The sequence below is a fragment of the Mustela nivalis genome (assembly GCF_964662115.1).
Source record: "Mustela nivalis genome assembly, chromosome: 8".
NCBI lineage: Eukaryota > Metazoa > Chordata > Mammalia > Carnivora > Mustelidae > Mustela > Mustela nivalis.
Window position 1 is genome coordinate 129,097,265 of NC_139027.1, and position 25,542 is coordinate 129,122,806.

The 25,542-nt window shown below is 46.7% G+C and overlaps 1 protein-coding gene across 2 annotated transcripts in view; it reads left to right on the forward strand.

The window, feature by feature from the left end:
- The first annotated feature begins 7,562 nt into the window (after positions 1–7,562).
- The window catches only part of TTPAL (alpha tocopherol transfer protein like), a 38,214-nt gene continuing 20,234 nt past the window's right edge, over positions 7,563–25,542 (forward strand). Inside the window, exons 1-2 of one of the 2 annotated variants that reach the window (XM_082744700.1) lie at positions 7,563–7,664; positions 16,999–17,104. The gene's annotated coding sequence lies outside the window, so the exon portion shown is untranslated. The remainder of the gene's footprint in view (positions 7,665–16,998; positions 17,105–25,542) is intronic. The other variant, XM_082744701.1, reaches the window with a different exon arrangement.

Genomic DNA, 25,542 nt, shown 5'->3' on the forward strand with positions numbered 1-25,542 from the left:
TCAGGTGAGAACGAAATGGGAGAAGATATTTGCAAATGACAGTACAGACAAAAGGTTGATATCCAGGATCTATAAAGAACTTCTCAAACTCAGCACACACAAAACTGGTAACCATATCAAAAAATGGGCAGAAGATATGAACAGGCACTTCTCCAATGAACATACAAATGGCTCTCAGACACATGAAAAAATGTTCATCATCACTCTCCATCAGGGAGATTCAAATTAAAACTACATTGAGATACCACCTTATACCAGTTAGAATGGCCAAAATTAGCAAGACAGGAAACAACATGTGCTGGAGGGGATGTGGAGAAAGGGGAACCCTCTTACACTGTTGGTGGGAATCAAGTTGGTGCAGCCGCTTTGGAGAACAGTGTGGAGATTCCTCAAGAAATTAAAAATAGAGTTTCCCTATGGCCCTGCGATTGCACTACTGGGTATTTACCCCAAAGATACAGATGTGGCAAAAAGAAGGGCCATCTGTACCCCAATGTTTATAGCAGCAATGGCCATGGTTGCCAAACTGTGGAAAGAACCAAGATACCCTTCAATGGACAAATGGATAAAGAAGGTGTGGTCCACATATACAATGGAGTATTATGCCTCTATCAGAAAGGATGAATACCCAACTTTTGTAGCAACATGGATGGGACTGGAAGAGATTATGCTGAGTGAAATAAGTCAAGCAGAGAGAGTCAATTATCATATGGTTTCACTTATTTGTGGAGCATAACAAATAACATGGAGGACATGGGGAGATGGAGAGGAGAAGGGAGTTGAGGGAAATTGGAAGGGGAGGTGGTGAACCATGAGAGACTATGGACACTGAAAAACAGCCTGAGGGTTTTGAAGGGGCGGGGGTGGTGGGAGGTTGGGAGAACCAGGTGGTGGGTATTAGGGAGGGCACGTATTGCATGAAGCACTGGGTGTGGTGCAAAAACAATGGATACTCTTATGCTGAAAAGAAAAAAAAAGCTCAGGTGAGAGCTAAGAGCACTGGAGGCTGAGCAGAAAGGTCAGTGTGGCTGGAGAGGATATGAAGTCTGTGCAGGGAGGGGCAGGGTTGGGGGGACCCTCTGGGTCATGAGAAAGATCTTGGATTTTATTTTAGATACAATGGGAACCTCTTAAAATTTTTAAATAGGGAGGTGATGCGATCTGTGTTCATTAAAGGTCACTCTCCGAGGGGTGGAAACAGCAAAGCCCAGAGGTGGTGTGTGCAGTGGTCCAGGGGAGAGAGGATGGCCGCTGGGCCAAGAGCAGGTAGGCAGCATTCACAGGGGACCTCAAGACTCCTGCCCCCTGGGTTATACACACTGTCTCTCAATTATTCAATCAGACACTAATCTGGGTGCTGCTATGAATGGATTCCGCAGATGTAATGAACGTCCCAAACCAGCAGACTTTGTAATAGGGAGATCACCCTTGGTGGGCCTGCCCTAAACAGCTGAACCCTTCAAAGGAGCTACTCTCTTTCTGGTAAATGAAATGAGAAGCATGAGAGGCATTTGAGGTAAGGGAGTGTCTTCAAGCCAGCTTTGAAGACAGAGGGGGCCCTATGGCAAGGAACGCAGGCAGTTTCTAGAAAAGGAGAGTAACCCTCCCGGGGACAGCCTGCTGAGACACAGTGACCTCAATCCTACAACCGCGAGGAACCAAATCCAGGCAACAACCTGAATAAGCCTGGAAGTGGATCCTTCCCTGGAACCTTCAGGTAGGAACTCAATCTTGTAAGACCCCAGGTAGAGAACCCCGTCACACCATGCCTGGGCTTCTGACTGGATGCTGAGATAGTAAGTGAGTGTTGTTTCAAGCCACTAAGTCTGGAATAATGTTTTCAGGAGGAATGTATGGGGTGGAAGGGACAAGATGGCCAGATTGGGATTCGGGGAAGTAGCACCACCAAGAGCTGGCTAATGGGTGGGATGTGTGAATGAAAGATGGGAAGTAGCTGTGGGACCCATGGTCCTCATTATTGAAATGAGGAAGACTGTGGGTTGCAGATTGGTGGGGGGGGCTGCAGAGTTGGAGGCTACAGATTTGGGGTCTGAGATTTGGGGAGTTGTCAATTTGAGGAGCCACTGATTTGAGGGGGGCTGTAGATCTGGGGAGCTATAGGTCTGGGAGGCCGTAGAGCTGAGAAACCATAGATTTGGGGACTGAAGATCTGGGTTTGAAAGCAGAATTCTGCTGGGGATGTTTGGTGTGAGGTGCCAATGAAACATCCAAGAAATCATTGGATGGATATACAAGCCTAGAGCTCAGGGCCAAGCTGGGCTGGGGAGGAGGCCAAGTCATCAGCATAGATATAATTTAAAAGCCAAGTGGGAATATTGCTCAGCAAGAACAGGGAGCAAACGGCAGATCCCAGCCAACTGGATTGCAAATGCATCATTCTGAGTGTGAGATGCCAGACCGCAAAGGTTACACGCAATAGCCATCTGTCTGATATTCTGAAAAAGACAAAATTCTAGGGTCAGGTGATGTGGTTGCCAGGCACAGGGACGGGGGTGGAAGGTCCAATACAAAGTGTCCTAGAGGAGGGGGCTTGGGTCACGGAAATGCTCTGTATCTTGACTGTGGTTGTAGTTACGCGGCCATGTACACTTGCCCAAACTTGCAGAACCATCCATTAAAGAGGTTAAGGCTTAGAATCTGGAAATGTATACCTTAATATTAAAAAGGAAAGAAAAAAAAAGCCAGGTAGTTGGTGGAACTCGTTTTTTTTTTTAATTTTTTAAAGATTTTATTTATTTATTTGACAGAGATCACAAGTAGGCAGAGAGGTAGGCAGAGAGAGAGGGGAAGCAGGCTCCCCGCTGAGCAGAGAGCCCATTGGGGGGCTCGAGCCCAGGACCCTGGGATCATGACCTGAGCCGAAGGCAGAGGCTTTAACCCACTGAGCCACCCAGGCGCCCCGGAACTCGCTTAAAGAGGGTCGTATGGGGTGCCTGGGTGGCTCAGTGGGTTAAGCCTCTGTCTTTGGCTCAGGGCATGATCTCAGGGTCCTGGGATCGAGCCCCACAATGGGCTCTCTGCTCAGCGGGGAGCCTGTTTCCCCTCTCTCTCTGCTTGCCTCTCTGCCTACTTGTGATCTCTGTCTGTCAAATAAATAATCTTCTTAAAAAATAAATAATAAATAAAAACAAAGTAGCCAGCAGTGATGAGGGGAAGACTTTACCCTGGTCCACACTACCACCCAGGCTGGAAGAAGAAGAGGCACAAACAACAAATGGAATGGAAGTTGATGGTGAGGGAAAGGGATTCTAGCCACGTTCCTAGCAGGCCTGCTACACGCTAAGTGCTCGCCGACACTTCGTCTGGTATCAGCGCCTCAGTGAGGCTGTGAGGCAGGTGACATCAGCTGTTTTTGTTGTACAGACGAGAGGAAGTGACTTGCCCCGGGGCCCCATGGCTTGTCGTGGTGGCAAAATCAGGAGCTCTGTAAGGGTCTGCCCTGCAACCAGTTCCCTGTTTGTTGAATGAATGAGTGACCAAATCAGTATCACTGTGCTCCAGGTGCTGGTCTCACCGCCCCCCAGGTTCACGCTGAGGATATGAGAACACGGTATTTTTAGAGAAGTTGGGGCCATAAAACTTGTTCCATTTCCCGACTTGTGTAATGTCCTGCCCCACCTCCCCTCTCCCCCGGCCCCGTGGCTCTGAAATTGCTCCCCGGCCTTGGGAAGGGCTCCCAGGCTTATCTCGGGGGGAGAGTGAAACTATAAAAGACTTTATAGCTTGAGATCACGTCTAGCAGAGGCAGTGATTGTCGCCATAAACCTGAGCAGCCCTGTGAGGGCGATGCCCCGGGCCAGGAGAGTCAGGGGACAGTTGAGCAATGCCAAGCAAGAGACAGCCACTGCTAAGCCAGGCACGCGGGGCCTGCGGTAAGGGCCCGTCACACACTTATCATGTTCTGGCCTCACGTAAACCCCAGGAGGATCATTCAACCCGGTTTAATTAATTTAAAGCCGTTATTGGGGCACCTGAGGAGACTTAGGCATCTGCCTTCGGCTCAGGTCGTGATCCTGGGGTCCTGGAATCAAGCCCCGTGTTGGGCTTCCTGCTGGGTGGGAAGCCTGCTTCTTCCTCTCGTGATCTCCCTGCTTGCGTTCCCTCTCTCCCTGTCTCTCTCTCTCTCTCTCTGTCAAATAAAGAAGTAAAATCTTTTTTAAAAAATTTAAAGTGGTTATTGTGATATTTCTATGAAGCACCTTTTTTCACCTTATGTCTCTGAAGGTAGGATAGGTCTGTAAGTCGGGGGCATCCTGCGATCACTGGCGGTGAGATCGGGGGGGCAGTTTTCTCTCTTAGCGCTACTCTCAAGGGAGAGCCTCTTACAGCTGAAGCATCTTGGGTTAGATTCTACTCATCTCATAGACGAGAAAACTGAGAACACAGGGCATAGGGGAAATAAGTAAGTGATGGAGCCAGGATTCTAACAACAGATGGTGTGTTCTTTCTGATATCCAATGCTGCCTTGGACATAGACGTTGACTTTCCCTTCTCCCTCCAAAGCCTTGCCCCCAGCCAAATAATGCCTGCCTGCCATCCCAGGGGGCTCTGGGAGGCAGCAAGCTGCCCTGTTGTTCAAAATTCAAGCATGAGACAGCTTGCAGGGAGCCTTCTGCCCAATGGACCAACCACTCCTGGGACCCATCACCCAAGTCAGCAACCCCAGCCTGGCCAAGCTCGTGAACCAGACCTTTGGGCTTTCCCTCGGACTGTGGTGTATGTGCCCAATACAACCCCCCTTCTGACCACCTGGTCTTGCTCCAAGCAGTCTGGACTTTCACCTCATTTTACAGATGAGGTAACTAAGGCCCAGAGAGGTTACCTGATTCTTTCAAGGTCACACACAAGTCCATGTCAGAAAAAGAGTCTGGAATCCAGGGCTCAAAATCCAGTGTTCTTTCCAACTTTGCAGCTCTCCTAGGTCCAGAAGAGAGACGCAGAGATGGGAGAGCAAGGGACTCAACGTGGATCAAAAGAAAGGACGGGGGCCCCTGGGTGGCTCAGTGGGTTAAAGCCTCTGCCTTCGGCTCAGGTCATGATCTCGGGGTCCTGGGATCAAGCCCAGCATCGGGCTCTCTGCTCAGCGGGCAGCCTGCGTCCCTTCCTTTCTCTCTGCCTGCCTCTCTGCCTACCGTGATCTCTGTCTGTCAAATAAATAAATAAAAACCTTAAAAAATAAAATAAAATACTAATTTAAAAAAATAAAAGAAAGGACAGTATGACAAGAAGGATTGCTGAGTCCTGAACATGTAGCAAAATAATGCAAAATGTCTTGACCTGGGTCTCGTTAACACTAGCAACTTCTGGGACAGCTGCACTTAGAGGGGCAGCAGAAGCACTGTCTTGCCCAGAAGATGGGGACAAACTGCACCAGGCATCTCTTCCATCCCTACCAGACCCTACCTCTCCCTCTTAAAACCCTCCAGTGGCTTTCCACCATCCCTAGAACAAAATTCAAACCCTTTACTGGGGCCCCAGAGCCTATATGACATGGCTCTGACCCCTTCTCCAAAATCCTCTCCTACCTCCCTACCCCTCAGTCATTCCATAGCAGCCCCCTTGGCCTCCTCCCTGTTCCTCAACACACCAAACCTGTTCTCATTTCACAGGCTTCACCCCAGTGTCTCCCTTTTCTGGAACACTCACTCTTTCCCCCAGCTCTTCCCATGGCTGCTTCCTTCTAACCATTCAGGTCTCTCTGCTCAAATGTCACCTCTTAAAAAGAGTCGGTCCCTGACCAACTTAGCTAAATATACGAGGCTTTGCAGGCTATGTGGTTTCTGATACAACTGCTTAAATCTTCTGTTACAGCATGAAAGCAACCAAAAATGATACCTAAGTGAATGAGTATGACTGAGTCCCAATAAAACTTTATTTACAAAAGCAGGCAGGGGGCCAGATTGGGTCAATGACTATCGTTTGCCAGCCTCTACTTTAATTTATTATCTCGTGTGATTTCCTTCATTGTGCTTACCACTATCTGAAAGTATCTACTTATTTGTATATTGATTTATTGTCTTCCTCTACTCTTCCCCCTAGACTGTTAACTTCAAGAGCAGGGTCTTGTCATTGTTATTGAACACTGCCGTGGTAACCAGCCTCTAAGATGGCCCTCAACGAGCCCCACTTCCTGATACTCACACATTCTGAAGTCCTCTCCCAAACTGTCTAGGACTGGCCTGTGTCATCAGCAGGATACTCTGGACATGAAGGAGTGTCACTTTCAAGGTCAGGTTTGAAAATGTACCGGGACTCCCATTTTGCCATCTTGGATCACTTGCTCTGAGAAAGCTGGCAGCCATGTTGTAAGGACATCAAGCAGCCTTGTGGCGAAGTCCACACAGAGAGGGGCTGAGGCCTCCTGTCACGGGCCAGCCTCGTGGATGAGCCATCTTGACTGTGGACCTTCCAGCCACAATCAAGCCTTCGGGTGACCAGGGTTCTGGCGGACACTCTGACTGCAACCTCATGAGAGACGCTAAGTCAAACTATCCAGCTTGCCCCTCCTGAAGTCCTACCAGGCAAAAACTGTGAGATAATACATTTTCTTCAAATCATGGTAATTTATTATGTAGCCACAGATAAAATACAGTTGCCAGCACAGTATCTGAACATAGTATGTGCTTAACAAATATTGGCTAATAAATAATTTTGGTGCTTAATACATATTATAGTAGGATACATTATAAAAGTAAACATTTGAAAGATGTGAATGTAATATTATATAAATATATGTTAAAATATAAATTAAATATATAGAAGAGCACAGCTGAGAGTTTCCTAATCCACTAACACCCCTTAGATGAGTTACCTGTACAAACATTCTTCCAACTTTGAGATCCTGTTTTAGGGGTTCTCAGTTTGCATTTCTAATACTGTCTAATTGATGAGTCTACGATTCTGGGATTTCAGGTTTTTGTTTCACCGAATCCATGATGCTCAAATTTTGTGATTTTAACATATTATTATTTATTTAACAATATGTATTTTGTTCAATGACTCCTTTCTGAAGGCAGGAGCTAGGGTTCAGTAGAGAAAAGGTGACCCCCTGTTTCTGCCTTCCTGTAGCTCATTTGGCTGATGGGGACACAGGTAAGCCCATGGGCATATGTGATACATTGCATAGTGAACAGTCATGTGGGGAGGCACAGGAATTGGGGATAGGGAGTGGAAGTGGAGAAAGAGGCACTAACCCAGCCTCCTTGAGAGGAGTGTGAGCAGAAATTCCTTCCCAGAGGAGACAGGAAGAGAGAGGGGAGGATTCTAACCAAAGAAGGTGGCGCTGGTGCACACCACACTTGGTGATCCAAGTGGAGGGAACAGCAAGTGCAAAGGTCCAGGGGTTAGGAAGAGGGAAAGAGTGGATAATATCAGGTAAGATGAGGTCTGTATGAGTTGGTATAGAGCCGGTGGAGGGGTGCTGGAGAGCAGCAGAGTAGCAAGAGACTATGGCCAGGTGACAGAGGACCTAGTAAACCATGTTAAGGAGTTTGAACTTTATCCTGAGGGCAAAAGGGGAGCCAGTGAAGGGTTTTAAGGCGAAGAGTGGCATAGTGTGCCTAGAGTCTGGGAAGTTGCCTCAGCTGCTGCGTGCAAGTTCGGGAAGAGGAGAGCCCAGAGAGAGGCCTGGAACAAGACCCCAGGTGAGAGAAGAAGAAACCTAAACAGATGGGAGATGGGCCAAAGAGAGCTGTTTTATCCATGGTGTGGTGAAAGGATGGGGGGGGGGGGGGTGTGGATTATACTGCTAACCTGTGAGTCTGGGTCTCCTGGACCTCATGACTTCTCTGATTCTTGGATTCTGTGCTCAACACTCCATAATTCTTCATCCCAAGATGCCTGTTGATATCACTTTGCATTGACAATCCCTGACCTCACACTGCCCTATACTCCACCCCCTCTTTTTTGAGCCTGTTTTCCTTGTTTGCAAAGTGGGTCACCAACACCTTCCTTGCAGAGCAGCCAGAAAGGGTGAGCTGGTGCGTGGTCCATCCTTGCACGAAGCAGGCATCTGGTCCATGGGAGGCATGTTTGCCCTAAGTGCATGATATACAGGCATTGCCCGGAAGGAAGTGGGTCTTGAGAGAAAAAGAGAGATCCGCATGGAAGAGCCCTGTTGTTGTCTGCTCCCGGTGACCTGGGTTGCTCTGGCTTCCAGGCTTCTGGCTAGGCATCTGGTTCCCAGATTTGGTTGTTTGCTGGTATACCAGTTGGCTGTAGGACTCCCCACATCTGTCATCTGCTGGCCCTCCCAGATCTTCCTTCTGGTTCTAAACTCTCCCTGGGGCTGCAGATACCTGCAGGAGGTAGCCAAGCAGGATCTGGTCTTTCCTGGGCAGGTCTGAGCCAGGCCAAGCACCATGCAACTTGCTTCCAACCCACCTACCCTCGAGGCCATCCCGCAGTATTCCCTTCTCAGGCAACTGCTCCATTGACTCAAGCAAGAGCAGGTCTTTGGAGACAGAAACCTCACTTGTCTCCCCAAAACAAGCACGTGGTCTCTGGAACCACACCCAAGGCTAATGTGTGTTCCTGTGTTACAATATGCTTCTTGCCAGTGGTTCAGCTTTCATTCAGTTTAATCCACAAAACATCAGTTGAACAACACAACTGTGGGCAAACCCCACAGGGCTGGCAGGATCCTTGGAGACTCACTGCTTGCTTGGAGGAGGAAATGGGAAGCCACAGAGCGTTTGGTGACGGGTTGAGCTGAGAGCCCAAAGCCAGAACTCTGGGTCCATCTTTTTGCACACAGTAGGGGTTCCACAAACACCCATGAAATTAAGTTGAATTAGTTTATACATTTCCCAGCTACCATTTGCCTTGATTCTTTCTAGTAGGTGGTATAAGAGACTGGAGAGAAAGGTGGCCTCTGGGGAGGTGAGTTGGGTAGTTGGGGTCAGGGGTGGGAGGAGGACCTACTTTTCATTTTATGCCCTTTTGTACCATTGGAGGGTTTATATTTTTACCCAGTGCTCATAGATCGGAGTCAATCAATCGAACAAACAATCATAATTAAATAAACAATGAAGTGAGCCAGGCTCTTTTGTAACTCCGTGCCTTTGTACGTGCTGTTCCCGCTGGTGGAAATGCCCTTTCCCGGTCTACCCCATCTGGAAAACTGCACAAGTTACAAGACTGAGCTCAGATGCCCAGTGTCTGGGGCCTGCTGCCACTCCCTGTGACGGTTATCTTCCATTTGCCCACCACCTCGGCATGCCCTCATCTGCCCTGCTCTGTGCCCTGGGAGGCGCCCACACCTCCTGACTCCTTACTGGATCTGGCAGAGGGAGGAGTCAGTGATAGATTAAAGGGCAGGATGACAAAGAATGAGGTGTTGAAGTGACCCGTCACCACCCGATTTTGCCTTCATCTTCACGAGGGCTACATTTCTCCAAGACCTACGCTCTTGCCTTAGCCTTGCTTCTACAGTTCCAGCTCTCCCCGGGAGCACCAACACTGTTCCCTGTCTTGCCCCTTCAAGCTTTGGGGTGATGACAGCTCCCCACTGTTTCTAGTCCCTGGGTGCCTCGATATTCCTTAAAGTTTCCCCGAGCCTGCCCATATACTTCCTTCGTTAAATTTGCTTCAGTTAAGTCATTGGTTCCCTACTTGGAATACTTTTGCCCCTCAGGGGACACCTGGCAATGTCTGGAGATATTTTTGGCCGTCATTGTTGGTGTGGGGGTGCTACTTTTTTTACCCCTAGTTGGGGGTGGGGGACCAGGAATGCTGCTGTTTATCCTAGAGTGCACAGGACAGCCTCCCACAACCGAAAATTGGCCCCAAATATTAATGTTGCTGAGTTGAAAAACCCTGATTTATACCCCTGAGATGCTAACCGCTCCCTCCTGGGAGCCTGGGAGTTCCCAGCTGGGGATTCTGGACACCAGTGTCCCTCACGGCACTGTGACCCACTCAACCCACTCTTAATGACAGAGAGATGAAAAGACCCAGTCTTTGTCTTCAAGCCACCCCCTCTACAGGGGGGCGAGAACCACGGGAACTGGGTCCCTTACCAGACTCAAGTACTTGAGGGCAAGGTCTCTGTGTCATTCACCACATAGCCCCAGGGGTAGGAGACATTTGCTGATTCAATCAAATAATCCTTCCACAATGTCTTAAAACAGGCTACAGCCGACAAGGGTCTAGACTCAGTGACTAAACAAGACCCAGGGAACCTGGGTGTTTTGTGTTTTTTTTTTCCCCCCTGTAACAGAAGTTTCAGGGAAACCACAGTTAGGCAAATACATACAGAATGAACGAAGAATGAATGAATGATAGTCCTGGAGATATGGGTGGATGGGTAAGATGGAAAGCAAGAAGGCAAGAAGGTGTCTCCTCTCTTAAATGGGTGTCATAGTAGAACCCACCTCCTAGGATTACTGTCAGAATCAAATGAAGGGAAAGCACTTAGTATGTTACTCAGTGCCTGGTGAGCACAAAAGAAACTGTATCTGTCAGCTGTCTGGAGGAAGTGAAGGAGGAGACTCGTCAAGGTGGGGGCTGCCACAGAGAGGGAGCTCCTTTGCATCTCTGGGCATCTGTAAAATGGGCAAAATGTAAGCAAGATTAGTGCTTTGCAGAAACTGTATCATAAGGGATGCTTAAATGGGGCATGTGACTCAAATACTATTTTCAAAACCAAATCTATAATTTAATAAATTTAATAAATAAATAATATTAATTAATCCATTACTAATTTAATAAAAGTAAAAGGCCCAGTCTGTTAAATTACAGGGAGATATAACTGTCAGACAGGGTTAAAGTGACCAATCCATCTTTTTTTTTGCCTGCGACTTTGCCTGTTTTAGCACTGAAAGTCCTGTGTTCTGAAAATCCCCTCCGTCTCAGGCAGGCTGAGAGGGTGCGTCTCCCTAGGAAGTCAGATGATCAGTCTGCCTCTGTGATTTTTAAAATAATAAGTAGCTAACATATATTAAATGTTTACTCTGTGTTAGTTGCTTTTCTAATGACCTTATAAGTATTATCTTATTTAATCTTTATAAGAACCCAGTGAGATAAATATTATTAGCATTCTCTTTGTACAGTGGCACAGAGAGGTTTTGTAATTGCCTGAGGATACACAGCTCCCAAGTAACGGAGTCATGATTTGATTCCAGGTTGTCTGGGTCCAGTGTACCCACATTTAACAATGACCTCTATGAGACCTATAAATTTATTTTATATTTTTAAAGATTGTATTTATTTGTTTGACACAGAGAGAGCGAGTGTGGAAGATAGACAGAGAGCCAGCATAAACAGGGGGTGTGGCCGAGGGAGAGGGAGAAGCAGACTGCCCACTGAGCAGAGAAGTGGGGCTTGATCCCAGGACCCTAGGTTCATGACCTGAGCCAAAGGCAGACGCTTAACCAACAGCCACTCAGGCGCCCCCATATGAATATATTTTAAAAGAAACTTTGAGATGATAATGGTATTAGTAATAGTGATAATGATGATGGTGGTGGTAGTAGAAATATCCTTTTAAAACATGTTTTCAAATAATCATAATGATAATACATTTTTTGGAGCCCTTGGATATTCATCCCAACATTTAATCCAGTGGAGAGAGTTTAGGATTCTAATTTAGGCTGCTGGAGCAGCCTAAAGATCTGAAAATCTCAGGAAAAAAGGGCCACCTCTGCAGGATTGTAGCTGGAGTGGAACACTCAGATATTTATAAGTAATTCACAAGCACGGTTTCGGGGGGGGGGGGATGCTGGCTGGCTGCTGTTCTTCATCGGGGGCCCCTGACACGGTGGTGATGGTGTTCGTAAGGATTACCGAGCTGTCCACCTAGGCTTTGTGCATTTTTTTTTTAAAGATTTTATTTATTTATTTGTCAGAGAGAGCACAGGCAGGCAGAGGCAGAGAGAGAAGCAGGCTCCCCGCTGAGCAAGAAGCCCAATGCGGGACTGGATCCCAGGAGTCTGGGATCATGACCTGAGCCGAAGGCAGCCGCTAATAGACTGAGCCACCCAGGTGTCCCGGCTTTGTGCATTTTTAAAATGCATATTTTAAACATCACATAAAACTTTCAAGGCACACATACACACAGATTGTTACCGTTTGGAAATTTGTCTCTGGGTGAAGCAGAAATGCCTTTGGATGTGAAGGAAACCAAATACTGAAACAATTGGATTTTGGGGACTGGCTTCCCTGCAGGAAGTGACCGATGGCTCTTTGATGAAAAGATGCAAATAGAGCGATTGTCAGGTGTACCCTTTTTGGAAGTGGAGGTATATAATAATAAAAAAAAAATTCTATACATTTTATCGATCAGGCTTTCCTGGGAAAAGGGTTTCGTGGCTAACATTTAAAATGTGAGAACCTTAAGGTTCTAAAATTCTGCCTCTGAGAAGCAGGCTTCACACAGCAGGATGGGTTTGGGGGTGATTCACCCACAGGGTTGGGTGGCAGGGGAGTGCCCGCCCTTGGGGGTGGAGGGAGGACCCAGGAGCCACCGGAGCCACCTCTCCATGGGCGTGTCTCCACTTACAAAGGGCCTTTTCATCTGTAGTCATCTCTTCAGCAAACATCCAAGCACCTACTCTGTACCAGCTTACAGGGTGTAACGTTCATCCGGTCATCACAAAGACGGAACTACCAGCAGTGGCAGTGCCGGGACCCTCACTGGTCTCCACCCTGCCTCCCAAACCACCCAAACCCACCCCTTCTCACTGCGCTCCTGGGCCACCCTAGCTGGTCTTCACCATCCCCAGCTCTGCTGTCACCACCTCGTTGGTCTCCTTGTCCGACTCGGATCCCTAAATCCATTCTCCATGCTGTTTTTATAAAATACAAATCAGAAGGCCTCACTCCCGCTCTACCCCTAGCTCGAGAGTTATACCCATGAAGCAAAGTGGTAGCCCCCTTACCACAGGCCTCCAATCACCATGGCTTGCTCTCTTTTCTCCCTCTCTCCAGCGTGCGGGTCCTGCCTCAGGGCCTTTGCTCTGGCCCTTCCCTCTGCCTGGACTCCTGCTGCTGTTTCTCTGATTCAGATGTTGCCACAGATGTCACTGTCCCCCCTCTCCTCACCAAGAAACTGGTAACACGGGCCTTTTTGGCTGGATGACGAGTACTGCCTGAATTTCATACCATGTGTCTATTCAAATAAATTGTTCGTTCAAATAAAAATGTCTCCTTGGAGACATTCCTTTCTGGAAAGCAAACTTCCCTGCTTACTTCCTCTTATGGGGCGATAATTTTCCCTTATGAAGTATATAATACAGTCTGTAATTGCCATGGGTTGTTTTGTTTTGTTTTTAATCTCTTTTTTAGTTTATTGTCTCTCCCCCTTGTGAGGACATGGACTTTGCCTTGTCTTACCTACCACCTACTAGAGTCCTGGCACATAGTAGGTGCTCAATATTTATTGACAGTGATGAAAAGAAGGTGGTGGGGGGCAGGAAGGATGCCTGGGCTGATAATGGAGAGTTACCCTACAAAGCAGGAGGTGAAAGGGTTGGGCATAGCTCCAAGCAGGAGGGAAGAGTTGGCAGTTTGAGGGCTCTGAGAAGATCAGGCTGATGGAACCAGGGACAAGAAATCCAGGGAGTGAGGCAGGCAAGACTACACCCGTGTTACATATGAGAAATCTGAGACTCAGAAAGGGCAAGAGACGGACCCAAGCTGCCCAGTAGGCAAGGATTTGAGTTTAGAATCCAGGTCCCAACTCAAGGTTATGTAGAACCTCATGGTTACCGAGCACCTATATGCACTAACATATGAGATAAGTACTATTATTACATCCTTATTTGATGGAGAAACTGAAGCACAGAGAGGTTGAGTGACTTGCCCTAGGTCACACAGCTTGGAAGTAGCCAAGCCTCAGGTCTTTCTCTGGCTCCTAAGGCTCCCCTGTTTCCACCTCCCAATTCCCCCACAGCCCTGGCGGACCCAGAGTTCCAGCTGGGACACGGAGGGGCTGTGAGTTTGAACACTGACCCTCTTTGGAGTTTGGGGCAAATCCAGAAGCTTCTCTGAAAACTTCCAGGACTTGGATTCCCCTAACTCCAGACAAAAAGAGAGCAAAACTAGCCCTACTTGCAAGGCTGCTGTGAGAAAAAAAGTGATAAAAAATAATTATGGGACTCGTAAGTGATAAAAAATAATTGTAGGGCTCCTGGCAAACAGCCTGGGCTGTAGAGATACTGACTAACGACAGCAGGAATTTATGGCCCTGTGGGCCCAGTCTTTTAGAGGCTGGGGTGATAGGAGCTGGGGTCATGAGTGGGGTCATAGGCAGAAAACTCCCAGCAGCCACTTCCTATCCTACCAGCCTGGACAGGGATTTGGGGGTTCTCAGATGGCCATGCCCTCCCAGCCCAGTGGGCCACCATTCATCATCCCTTTCGTTGGGTCTTGTGTCTCTTGCCACTTCTTAGGACCTGTAAACTATTTGTGATTTGGTTCATTCATTAATTCTCAGGGCCCCAGGGGAAAGCAGGACACAGATCTGGATGGTGGAAGTATAGAGCAAGATCCAGGCACAATGATCCCCCCCTCCCCCTAGAGCCAGAGGACCCTTGCTGAGGACCTACCCTGTGCCAGGGGCCTTGCTTTCCTGGCGGACCCCGGACCCTGGGGTAGGAGGACATGATAGCTGGAACCTGAGACCCCAACTCCAAGAACTGTGGTCTCCTCACCACAAAAAAAGAGTGGAAGTGGTTTGTCCCTAGAAGTGTTCACAGCTAATTCTGAAAGACAGCAAACACCCTCCTTAAAAAGCCTCGTATTGTTGTTTTTCTAAAAACAAAACCGACCTATCCCCAAAGCTCAAATAATACAGAGAGATTCAAAGTTCAAAACACTGAAATTTTACCACCCAGAGACAGACCACCCTCCCCAGAGGTAGCGTTGAAATACTGAAGCCAAAATGTCACGAGCTAGCGGTCAGCTTTGCTCTGCCTCAGTTTCTCCAACCAGCAAAATTGTCCCATGGCAGCACCTGGCACCCAGCGGTGCGAGGAGAACTGAGCTAACTACTTAGAAAGCACTCAGCACAGCACTGCCACTGTTCCACTCATGCGCACTACACCTGCTTGCAGAAGACCCAACAAGATATTCTAGGCAGCTTTCCACACCCGTAAGCTCCTTTAGGGAAGTAAGGTTTTGATTTAAGGGCGGAGCAGCTCGCACAGGCAGGACCCCTCCCCACGGTGGGTCCACACTTGCGCCCTCGAGAGGCTGTTTATCTTCTGCCTATATCTGCACCAAGAGCTCTCCGCAGATCCCTAAGGCAATCTCGTGCAGAAGTGTTGAAACTAGGGCTTGCAGAGAGCAAGTCACTTACCCAGGGTGACAAAGCTGCGACTTGAGCCTCCTAACATCTCGAGTCCAGAGGCAGAGCTCAAGACTGAGAAACAAGCCCAGAGAAATTCAAGAGGGTTTGGAGTAAGGTGGACGTGACCCTGAATTCCCGTTCTGCTGCTACTAGCTGTGTCACCTTGTGCCAGTGCCTCAACCTCCCTAAGCATCCGTTTTCTCATCTGTAAAGTGGGACTGCTGATACCCATCACACAGCGTTGCCACAGAAATGGCTCCGGTCTGGCTAATAGCTGCTGTTTTTGGAACAGCAATGCCTGTGGGGCTCCATGTTAAGTGCTTTCCAGACAGTATTTCATTAAACTAATAAGCATATATTTCATAAGGGCAGGGACTTTGGTTGTTTTGTTCAGTGTATAACTTCAAGGTCTAAACAGTGCCAGATGCTCAACAAAAATTGTTGAATGAATAAATGAGTCCAATTTTCTCGATATCAGTGACAAAAGGGTTCTATTACTAGGTATGTGACTTTGAGCAAGTTTCTGTCTCTGAACTTCCATTTTCTCCTGGGTCCAATGGGTACAATGACACTGGCAACATTTATTGAGCACCAGCTGTGTGCTGGACCCTATTCTAAATGGTTTATAGCTCCCAACAGTAAGTCCCCTTTAAACCTTATAAACCCTTTGAGGTACTATTATTAGCCCATATTAAGGTTGTCACAGGGAGGCACAGTGAGATTGTCACCAGGTCTCACGAGCAGTAAGACATGGAACTGGAATTCAAATCCACCAGACCTCTGATTCACCTGCAGGGTACACCTGCTTAACACGAATCTCTAGGGCCTAAGACTAACCTTCTCTTCCATCAACAGTAGAAGTAGTAAATATATCGAGGTATACACGTAGAGTGGAAGACTAATTAGTCATGAAGAAAGAGTGAATTGCCAATAACTCTAACAACAGGAGTGAATCTCACTATTATGTTGAAAGAGGTCAGTTGTGAAAGACACTGGAGTTGCCAGAAAAAATACGAGATGTTCAGGTGTATTTGAACTTCAGATAAACAGTGAATTTTTTTAGCACAAATATTTCCCAGGTGAAATTCAAATTTGGATGGCATCCTGGCTTTTTATGTGCTAAAGCTGGAAACCTAAATATCATATATGTTTGGCCCCATTTATACGAAGTTCAAAAAGAAGCAAAAGGAATAAATGATGGTAGAAGTTAGGAAAGAAGTGGTGGGCAGTGGGGGTGGGGGAATGGTGGCAAGAAAAGTCATATGTCTTGATCTGGATACGGGTAACCTGTGTATACACACTTGTAACAATTCACCAAGCTGCACCCTTAATATTTGCTCATTTTAAAAGATTTGTGAATTGTGACTCTTTAAATGTTTAAAAATTCTAAGGAACAAAACACTCTATACAATCCTAAGTAAACAGTATTTGACGGGGTGCTCAAATGAGAGAAAGGTTGTGGGTCCCTTAGCACATTTGAGGAGCTCATAGTAAGAACTCAATAAATGTAACCACAGCATTCATATTATTATCATCGTCACTCCCTTTTGTGATTTTCTCTATCTCGAGTTCATAGGAGCGCCCTCCAGTGTTTACATTTTGTCATAACACCTCAGTTACCACCCTTTAGCCAAGCTTGGAGTCTCGCTGCTTGAAAGTGCAGTGCTTTTCCTTTTCTTTCGCTCCAGGACACAGAAGAAAGTGCCCAAATCCACATCGAACTAATGGGTCCCAAGTCCAACTCTAGCCCTGCCGACAATAGCCCCCTGAAGTTCGTGAGAAGGCAAGCAGAAGGTGAGGAACAGGTCTCTGTGTTTCGCTGTCCCAGCACAATCGCGAACATCTTGTTCCCAGGAACTCACATGATCTATTTGAATGTAGCACCGGACAGACTACAAAATGCTTTCACATCAACAAGAATCCCAGCTAGCTTTCAGTGAGTGCTTCGTGCTGTGTCACACACCAGGCGAAGAGCTATGGGTCCGCTTCCCCCCACTTTTAATCCTTACCTGGGAGGTATATCTTGTTTGTCGCCTGCTTTCAGCCACCCTCCCCTCCCCAAGAGTATGCTTTGGGCCTCCTTCCATGTCAATAAATATAGCTGGGGCGGTAAGGACTTGATTCAAAGGCTGAGAAACTTAAACAGTCAGCCCCACTGCCCAGGTGAAGATCAGTAATAGTTAACATTTATTGAGTGCTTTATTACACACCAGGCCCTATGCTAATTGGTTAACTCGAACTCTCTCTCATTTGATCCTGGAGGCAATCTCAAGGTAGCTTCTATCATTATTCAGATGAGGAATCTGAAGCTCCTAGAAGTAAAGGAGCCATCCGAGGTCAGACAGACGGACAGCGGGTGTAAATAGCAGAGCTGGGCTTCAAACCCAGGTGGGTCTGATACTGGTCCTGGGCTCTCCACTGGCACATTTGAAGGACAATATGGGGGAGACTGCAAGGGAAGTTCCCCAAGTGGAGCAAGGAGCCACTGACAAAAATCCCAAAGGTAGTGGGCATTGTGGACCCAAGGCCATGGGAGCGGCAATTTCTGAAAAGCCATAGTTTACCATGGAGGGGATGGAAGTCTTCCTGGAAGTGGTGCCGTTTGGGCTGACTATATATCTCCAGCCCAGAAAGGGGGGCTTTTAATAATTCACCAGCTTCCAAGTGGTTTCACATCAGACTTACGTGGCTTCAAAGACTAATTGCGCCACTCTCCAGTTTAAAAACAAACAAACAAAAACCAGCATTATTGAGACATACTTGATGTACAATGAACAATTCCTATTTAAACTGCGTAATTTTATTTGCTTTGACATATGTGCATACCCATGAACCCATCACCACAATCAAGAGGATGAACGTCTCCATCACCCTAGAAGTTTTTTGGTAGCCTGGTGTAAGCCATCTCCTCCTTAACACACCCATTCCCATCCCCAAGCCACCACGGTCGCCGTGGAATACTTTTCTCTTCACTATAGATTATGTTAACATTTCTGGAACTTTATAGAAATGGAATCGTACAAGATGGACCCTTTTTGTTTGGCTTCACCCCTGGGCATAATTACTCTGAGATTTATTCATATTGTTGCACGTATCAATAGTTTGTTCCTTTTTATTGCTCTTTTTACTTATTTTATGTATATCGGTTCATTTATCACACTCCCCTGGGGATGGAGTGTTTTCCCCAGTTGGGGACCATCATAAATACAGCTGCTAAGAACATTCTTGCGCACGTCTCCAAGTGGACAGACACTCTCGTTACCCAGGGCAAGTGCCAAGGAGTGGCTCTGCTGAGTCATGTAAGTGTATGTTTAACTCTTTCAAAAGCCACTGCAAACCATTCTCCAAACTCGTTGTGCTATCTTGCATCCCCACCAGCAGTGTACAAAGAGTCCCCAGTTGCCAGGGTGAGGCTTTCTCATGTTGGCCATTCCAGGTGGACGCACCAGCGTCTCTTCTCCTGTGGCCCCCACTGGTGGTCCTTTAGCCCTCTGGATCCCAGTTTTCTCCTGTATAGAGCAGAAGTGACCATAACAGCTTTGAAGGGTAGTGAAGACATAGGGAGTGAGCACACAGGGAACATACAGTATCGGGACAAGCAGATCGCAGGTGTTTCTAAGAGATGAGGGTTAATTCTAACCCATGGTCCGGGGCCTTACCCCAAGACACACCTTCAAAGCAGAGGGTAACAGCTGCCTCCTTCAGTGTGGAGTCAGGGCTCCTAACCCAGAGGAATAGGAGAGATAGTGACTGTCACAGGCGCAGGGTAGTGGGGGTGGTAGTGAGGGGACTAGGGGGTGGGGTGGATGAATAGCCCATTCTTTTTTTTTTTTTTTTTAAGATTTTATTTATTTATTTGACAGAGAGAAATTACAAGTACACTGAGAGGCAGGCAGAGAGGGAGAGAGAAGGAAGCAGGCTCCCTGCTGAGCAGAGAGCCCGATGCGGGACTCGATCCCAGGACCCTGAGATCATGACCTGAGCCGAAGGCAGCGGCTTAACCCACTGAGCCACCCAGGCGCCCGAATAGCCCATTCTTATAAAGCCTCGAGGGGAGTGGTTGGGTTTTTTTTTTTTTTTCCTCTATTTTCCACATTGGAAAACTGAGGTGTGGAAAACAACCGTTGGCCACTGTCATTCAGCAGTTAAGGGACTGAGCTGGGATTCGAACCTAGGTCTGTCTGTCTGATTTGGGATCTAGGAGAATTGCTAATGGAGTATCTGGCTCAGGGCTAGCAACATGGCCCCATCGCAGAATGCCTCCCAAGGCTCAGGGTGGTCTTCAGTCGGGTTCCCTGGAAACAGAGCCTGAGGCAGGGATGAGGTACACGCAATTTATTGAGGTGGGCACCCATAAGGGAGGGGGGAAAGCAGGTGGGATGGAACCAAGCAGAGATTTGTTCTCAGGTAAAGTCTGGCAAGGGGGCTGGCCTTTTGTACCTCTTATGGGTCATTGACTGTGAACTACCTGTGGGTGAGGAGGGAAACCTCTTGGGTGAGGTGACGTCTGAGGTCACGGTGCTCAGGAGAAGGAGATGGAATGAGACATCAGACATCAACCACTGGAGCATCTGGGGGGTGCTGGGGGCGGTGCTGGCCCCATAGAGGAAGGACTCAAGAGGTCCCCAGAGGCACCCACACTTCTTGCCTGCCTCATGAAGCCAACTATAGGGCAAACAAGCCTCCAGGCTTGTTTCAGAGAATTGTCCGTCATGCTGCAACCATCATGTGGAACAGACTGGACTTGTGATGTAATCTAAACACACCTTTATTTTTGTCTCCCAGTGTCCCTTTCAAAATTTATTCAGTGGAGAGACATTTTCTCTGCCAACTAGGTGAAAACTCATCCCAGTTACTTTTCTGCTCATTCTTCGGAAACAGACAATTCTGTAATCACTTTAGGTCAAACACACACTGTTGATTTAGAAATTAGAATGTCCAGTAAAGCTACTGATCACAACTCCCAGCTTGATTTGGGTTTAAAGCTTCTCCCCTGGGCCAGCTTGGTCCTGCTTCAAACTGGCAGCCTGCTGCAGTGGTGGGAGGTGGTGTGGGAGGCTCCTCTCTTTCTCCTCCCCCTCTCCACAGGTGATGCTTAGAGGGCTGGGTAGAGATGGAGAGGGGAGAAGAAGGGTTTCCCTTGACCTGCCACCATCTTGGATGGCTTTGAGCTCTCTAGGACACATTTTATCTTGCCCCTTTCTGTCATGGGACACTATTGTGGGCTCGTGGAGATGGCCAATACCACAGGCCCTTCTACATTGACCTTGACAGATCCACCTGTCTTTCTAGGGGTCTCTAGCAACTCCTTGTTCAGAACTCGGAATCTGGCATCCAACTCTAGCTTTCTGCTGCTACCACCCCTTTGCCCTTCCACAGGGTCCTGTGGGATATGACTGCACTCTCCCCAGTGACCAAGAAGTAAGCTTGGACCCCTTGTAGGTACTCTCTGCTCATGCTGGTCCGTGGGAAACACTGCAATAGCCTTTGCCTTGGAGCATGTGGGCGTGTGGGCTGACCTCAGCACACCTCCATGCTCTAGCTCCTTCACCAGCCCAGCAGGACAACCTATTTCTCCCAACCTCCAGACATCCCTGCCCACATTAAGCTCTTCAAATTCTGCCCTCCTGCCAAGAGCCACCATCAGTCCATTCCACTCTTCCAAGAAGATGGCCACCGAAGGATCGTTGTCCTCAGAGAACTGTGGGTGAAAGCAGGGGTAATAATATATATCAGGGTTTTAAGTGGTCATGGCCAAGTTTTAGCACTTGTGGGCTTTGGAGTATGTTCTTGAAAAGCTATTGCTGGCTGACACAGCCAAGCTTTAGAGCAACACTTTACAAGTCCTGTCTGCCTCCCCAAGCCTCCATTGTCTCATATCTTCATGAGGGTGACATATCTACATGGTGGGTCATTGTGAGGGCTGAATGACATATATAGGTTGTTGCCAGATCTGACTCTCTAGGATCCCACAATCAAAGACCTGAAATCCCATCTCTGTGTGACCGCTGATGACAAGTGATTTTCCTCTCCTGGTCTGGGTTTTCCCACCCGTCCAATGGTACTGGTAAGAGCCCCCACCTGACAGCACCTCCATAAGGTTGGCGGCATGAATATATATGAGGCGTGTAGCACAGCGCCTCACAGTGGTAAGGATGCAGTACTGCTGGATGTTACTCATACAGTGGAGGGTGCTCTGGGTGGGCTTTTATGCTGGCATTGCTGGGGCTGGGGATGTGGAATCTCCACCCCTCTTGGTCCCCTACTAGTCCAGGCCCTGTTTTGGAAATGCTTCAGCCCAGCTGGGCTCTAAGGCCCCTGGGAACAGAGAGGACAGCCTGTACCTCCAAACAGTCATGCTGACTCAGATTTAAAAATCAATGTGTGACCAGAACAACACAGCTGTGCTCTCACCTCTTGTGGAAAGTTCGCACAGCCAGCTCCACTCACATCTTTATCTCTAGCTCAGAGAAGTGGCAGCCCAATTCTGGGCCCTGACTCCAAGGCTTGTGAGCAAAAAGTCTGGCACAGAGAGTAAGAGAAGCCTCTGGCTCCTTGAGGCACACCAGGCCCATGGGTCACAAGCTTCGCATGATCCCCTGGTTGGGGTCAGGCATGTCTGGTGCTTGCCAAGCTCTTGACTTCTCCCAGCCCTCGTCTGGACACTTCTCAAGCCAAGTCAGGCTCTGGATGGCTGGTTGGGCAATCCGTGACCTCAGACTGGGTCAGATTCATCAGATGAGCTTCTGTTTAAGAGTATGGAACATTTTGTTCTTTAGAATCCCAAGCGCCAAAGAGTACGAACTTTCCCCATCCACAACTACCATCCCCCACCCCCAACTGCCATTTACTTTGGGCAAGTTCCTTTGCCTCCCTCAGTCTGGTTTTCCCATCCATCAAATGCAAACTAGCCAGTACCTTCACCCACCACGGCTGTTCTGAAATTCAGATAGTGAGTCTCAAGAGATGGCACCCACATCCACAGGTGCTTGGTAGGGGGACATTATGCCTGCAAACATTCACTGGACACCAGATGAAAACCAGTGGGTTATATATGCTGTGCGTGTGAGTAGGGACTGTGGAGGCAGACTGCCTGGGTTCAAAACCAGGCTGCTTTACCACCTTCTGTGTGGCCACAGGTGACCTCTCTCTCAGTTTTCTTCTCTGTAAAATGGGAGTAATAATAATAGAATTGTGAGGATGCTTAGATTAGATGTACTGGGAACGGTACCCAGCACATAACAGTCACTTAATGAGTACTACCTGTTTTTGATTAATCCCACAAGTTAGTAATGTTAGCAATGGTGCTAAAATCACACAGGCAAGGCTATTCGATAGGATTAACAGGAAAAAGGAAACCTATTTATTGAGTACCTACTATGTACCAGAAGCCAGATATTCAAACATGTGGACATACACACACACATGCACTGTGAAGTAGGTAGTTCTGTTTTCATCTTTTAAAAACTTTATATTACGAGGGTGCCTGGGTGGCACAGTCATTAAGTGTCTCCTTTTAGCTCAGGTCATGATCTGAGGGTTTTGGGATTGAGCCCCACAACAGGCTCCCTGCTCCGCTGGGAGTCTGCTTCTCCCTCTCCCACTCCCCCTGCTTCTATTCCCTCTCTCGCTGTCTCTCTTTCTCTTTCTGTCAAATTTTAAAAAATATATTTTAAAAAACTTTATATTATAAAATAAATGACAGATGTGGAAAATCATACAAATTAAATTTGTAGCATAGTGATTATTTGGGGGCCAAACATCCCAGTAACCACCACCCAGGTCAAGAAACAAAACTTTGCCAGTGACCCCTGGAGCCCCTCCCTGATCTCAATCATAGCCTCTCCCCACAAAAGTAATTCCTAGCCTGACTTCTATAGTAATTATTTCCTGCTAATCATTTGAGTGTGATCCCTAGATATTATAGTTCCATTTTGCTCATTAAAAAAAAAACAACAAACAACTTAATCTGTGTTTTAACCCATAGATTCCCCCCATATCTCTTTCTTTTCCTTGTAGTCTATCTGTTATGCTGTTTGACCCATAGCCCTTCTCAAAGTCTGGATTTTTGTCTACTACATCTTCACAGGCCAATTTAACATGGCCCTTGCCCTCTGCATTTCCTGTGTATTAGCAGCTGAGTTAGCCAGTTTCCATTTCTCTGGCATGATCATTGGTGGTTCTGTATTCTTTTATCAAGAAGCACATACATGGCTAGAGTTTGCTGTTCTTTGATATTAGCTGCTATTGTGTACAAGGGCTACATACACTAATTCATGGCAGGGCGCAAAACCGCAATATTGTATCATTGTGTTTTCCTGTATCATTTGTAATAAATTTTGTAAGATGTTTTTCTTTATCTATTACTTGGTCGCCTAAGTAGTACAGTTCATATAAGAAAAGTGGAACAAATACTTGATTTTTCTGTTTTATTTACATAACTTTTAAGAATGTAATTTGTTTCTATACCATCTTCAGAAAGTGATCAGTTAGTGTTTTTAGCCGAAGATCACCATGAGCTTATTAAATTTTTGATGCATTTAACTCGATTGCAATTACAATCTTTGCTGCAGGTGAAGTTGTACCAACATCAGGCTGGTTTCCAAGTCCACTTGATAGCTCGGTGGCTTCCTTGTTAACTGGTATGACAAGATATCTCAGGCTCATCTTTTATATTTCCTGCCACACATCTAGAATCAGCAATTTCTCCAAAAGGCCCCTCTATTTTCTTAAGTAAAAAAGGCATCGCGAGACTATAAGATGAGTGTTATGTATGCTCACTGCTACTAGATTAGCCATTATTTCTAGGCCTTTTTAGTAATAGAATTAGGTATTTTATATAATTATAGACCTAGATTTTATATATTAATAGAGATTATAGAGTATATATATGTAAACCTCCCACATATATGCCAAGGGATGCAAAATTTGAAAGGTTCGGGGCGTCTGGGTGGCTCAGTGGGCTAAAGCCTCTGCCTTTGGCTCAGGTCGTGGTCCCAGGGTCCTGGGATCGAGCGCCACATCGGGTTCTCTGCTCAGCGAGGAGCCTGCTTCCCCTCTCTCTCTGCCTGCCTCTCTGCCTATTTGTGATCTCTGTCAAATAAATAAATAAATAACATATTTAAAACTTTTTCGAAAGGTTCTACAATAACTGATTTGCCATTCTCTACATGCAACAATCTCAGAATAACAAAGGGAAAATTGCTGCTACCAGCTAGAATACCAGAAATGGATACAAAACTGTTCACATCCACTGTGCCCCTTCCCCACCACTTTGGAGGACTGTGCTATAACCACACTGTTAGAGCATATAGGCACTTTAAACTTTGTTTTTCTTTTAACTATCATCTAGTGTTACTTTTCCAAGTAAATAAATACCGAGTTCTTAACCAGTCCTGGTGGCAATGTCTCTCCAACGTGTCGCTGGGCTTCCACTCTTTCTTGGTAGACAACTCAGGAAGAGTTCATGGGAAAAATACTGAGTGTTTGCAAGGTAATAGTGGGTCTTCATAGAAGGTCAGTTTTGCTAGATATAAATTCTTGGTTTGTACTTTCTTTGAGTATCTTACCTATATTATACCATTTCCTTCTGCCTTAAAGTGTTGCTGTTGAAGGGCGCCTGGGTGGCTCAATGGGTTAAAGCCTCTGCCTTCAGCTCAGGTTATGATCCCAGGGTCCTAAGATAGAGCCCTGCATCGGGCTCTCTGCTCAGCAGGAAGACTGCTTCCTCCTCTCTCTTTGCCTGCCTCTCTGCCTACTTGTGATCTCTGTCAAATAAATAAATAAATAAATAAATGATTTTTTTTTTAAGTATCGCTGTTGAAGATTCTGATGAGAATATCATTTTATTTCTTTTTTTCCTGCACTCCCAGGGTGCCTAAAGAATTTTTTCTTTCTCTTTAAAAACCAGTAATTTTAAAAACATGTGCCTTGGTATTGGTTGTTCTGGGTTTATGATGTATTCCTTGCTTTGTTTTTGTTTTTTTGCTGTTTCTTTGTCATACTTTTCCCTTCAGTGACTCCTCTTATTCCTAAGTTAGATTTTCATTTCCAAACTTCAGTATTTGTCCTTTTCCCTCAAATTCTTTTATGTCCTCATTTTACTTTAATTTTTAAAAATTGCCCCCCTTTCAATTTCTATTTAGCTCAACTATCTGTTGATTTTATTTTTCATTTGCTCTTATATTTCATTTAGTTCACTTTTCACTTTAAAAATAATTCTTCCTTTATCC